Below are 2,923 nucleotides of genomic sequence, written 5' to 3'. Positions count from 1 at the left end.
GATTATAGGTCTGAGACATCCTGGAGAGCTGGTTATGGTAAATTTCTTTCACATGTGAATGTCATTCATGTATTTAATTTCTCCATTATAAATGAAACTCATTTCAGCTGGATACAGGACCCTGGGTTGAAAGTTATTTTGTTTTAGGAGATTAAAAGTTGATGACCACCCTCTTGTACCTTGAAAGGTTTCAGCAGAGAGATCTACAGTCATTCTAATATTCTTCCCATTGTAGATAATGGTTTTCTTATGTCTGGCTGCTTTCAGAATATTCTCCTTCATATTAACTTTAGTGAAGTTAATTATGATGTGCCTGGGTGATGTCTTATTCAGTTTGAGTCGTCCTGGAGTTCTGAAACTGTCTGCTATCTGAATTTCAGAATCTCTTGGCATGTCTGGAAAATTCTCTTTCATAATTTCATAAAAAAGAGCCTCTGTGCCTTGCAAAGCCACTTTGTCATGTTCAGGGATTCCTATGAGGTGAATATTAGTTTTCTTCTAATTATCCCAGAGGCCTCTGAGAGAATGATCCATTTATGCTCTCCATTTCTATTCCTCTTTGAGAGTTTGGGAGCATTCAAAAGCTTTGTCTTGGGGAGTGGAACTAGGGAAAGGAATTGGAAGGCAGCAAGAGGAGAGGGAGGGCTCCCCTAGATTAAAATCAGCCAATCAGAGCTCGCCAGCTTCATTTGGAGAGTGGCATGGGGTATCACCACCACCGCCAAGCTCACTGGGGGCTGATTGAGGCCATGAAACAAAAGAAACCCTGGGACAGGAGCTGCTGCCACCTCCACCAGCCCACCCCACTGCCATCCCCACCCACCCACCTAGTTACCTACATCAGCCTCCTTCCTCTGACCCTCCACCCCATCCTCTCTGGTACCTGGGTGGCCTTGGCACTCCTCTGCCTGGGTTGCCAGCCCCGCTGCCTCCCCAGAGGAAAGGAGCTTGCACGCTGAGCAGGGCCTGGGCCCTGCCCGCCATGGGGCTTGCCACCTGCTGCACCTGACCCGGCTGCCGCTGCCACCGCCATTGACAGTGCACTACTGCGATGCCAAGTGGCAGCTCGCTGTCCTGGCCCTGGTGGCAGCCCCCCACCGAGCTGTTGCTGCTGCCGCCTGCAGGCAGCCCAGAGCGTGAGGGGGACAGGCTCCTGCTAAGGGAGCACCTGTCCATGCTAGGCCTTGACTGCCCTAGCCTGCTGTTTTTGTCCTCCTCTTGGGAGGTGGCTGGCGGGCAGCAGGACTGTCTCCAGAAGACCGGGCTCCACCCGGCAGGCCTGGAGCCCTGGAGGCAGCCGAGCTGGAACTGGAGGAGGATGAGGATGAGGGGGAGGAAGTGAGCTGGACAGAGACCTGCCACTAGAGGAGGAGGAGGAGGAGCTGGAGGAAGCAGAGGAGGAGGACCGGCTGAGGCCACCTCTTCTCAGACCCAGCCAATCCTGGGCAGTCAGTGCTGCTGCCAGCCTCTGGTTTTGATGCCCAGGAGGCAGCGGCTGCCGCAGAGATGGGAATACTGTATGGAGGGGACGATGCCCAGGGCATGATGGTGGCAATGCTTTCCCATGCCTACAGCCCCGGAGGCTGCAGGGCAGCTGCAGCCATCCTGAATGGGGAGCAGGCAGCCCTGCTCTGGAGGAAGAGTTTTAACACCACCAAGTGCATCCCAGTGCCCAGCTCCAAGCATGTCACTGAGATTGTTGGTTGCCAGGGTTATAAAATTAAAGCACTGAGAGCTAAGGCAAACACATATATCAAGACATCTGTCTGTGGTGAAGAGCCCATTTTCTTCATCACTGGATGGAAAGAAGATGTTGCCATGGCCAAAAGAGAAATCCTCTCAGTTTCAGAGCACTTCTCCATGATTTGAGCATCTCGAAACAAAAATGGCCCCACCCTGGGAGGATTGTCATGTAGTCCTAATCTGCTGGGTCAAACCACTGTCCAAGTCAGGGTCTCCTATCATATGTTAGGATTAGTGGTTGAACCCAAAGGAGTAACTATTAAAAGAATTCAGCAGCAGACACACACGTACGTAGTAACTCCAAGCAGAGATAAGGAGCCTATCTTTGAAGTGACTGAAATGCCAGAAAATGTTGACAGAGCATGGGAAGAAATAGAAATGTACATTGCCATGCGCACAGGAAACTATATAGAGCTCAATGAAGAGAATGATTTCCATTACAATGGTACCAATGTAAGCTTTGAAGGTGGCACTCTGGCTCTGCATGGCTCTCCTCCAATCCAGTTCCTCCTAGCCATGCAAGAATGATATCTAATTATTGAAATGATAGTTCCAGTTCTCTAGGAAGTGGTTCCACAGATTCCTACTTTGGAAGCAATAGGCTGGCTGACTTCAGCCCAACAAGCGAATTTAGTACAGGAAACTTCTGGTTTGGAGACACACTACCATCTGTAGGCTCAGAAGATCTTGCAGTTGACTTTCCTGCCTTTGAGTCTTTACCAAAATCCGCTCAAACTATCTGGACTCCATTTGAACCAGTTAACCCACTTTCTGGTTTTGGGAGTGATCCCTCTGGTAACATGAAGACTCAGTGCAGAGGAAGTCAGCCATCTACTCCTCATCTGTCTCCTACATTTCCTGAGAGCTTGCTCAGAGGGTTAGGAGCGACCCACCTAGTACAGGCCACCATGTTGGCCTTCCAATTTACATCCCTGCTTTTTCTAATGTTACCAATAGTTACTCCTCTTCCAATGGTGGTTCCACCTTTAGCTCACCTCCAGAATCTAGACGGAAGCGCGACTGTGTGATCTGCTTCGAGAATGAAGTTATTGCTGCACGAGTTCCATGTGGCCACAACCTCTTCTGCATGGAATGTGCCAATAAGATCTGTGAAAAGAGAACTCCATCATGTCCAGTTTGCCAGACAGCTGTTACTCAGGCAATCCAAATTCACTCTTAA

At 49.7% G+C, this 2,923-nt stretch overlaps 1 pseudogene; it reads left to right on the top strand.

The window, feature by feature from the left end:
• Positions 1-1,051: 1,051 nt before the first annotated feature.
• Positions 1,052-2,923, top strand: LOC128563332 (RNA-binding E3 ubiquitin-protein ligase MEX3C-like; annotated as a pseudogene).

Source organism: Nycticebus coucang, chromosome 13 (assembly GCF_027406575.1).
Source record: "Nycticebus coucang isolate mNycCou1 chromosome 13, mNycCou1.pri, whole genome shotgun sequence".
NCBI lineage: Eukaryota > Metazoa > Chordata > Mammalia > Primates > Lorisidae > Nycticebus > Nycticebus coucang.
This window is presented reverse-complemented; position numbering and strand designations above follow the sequence as displayed.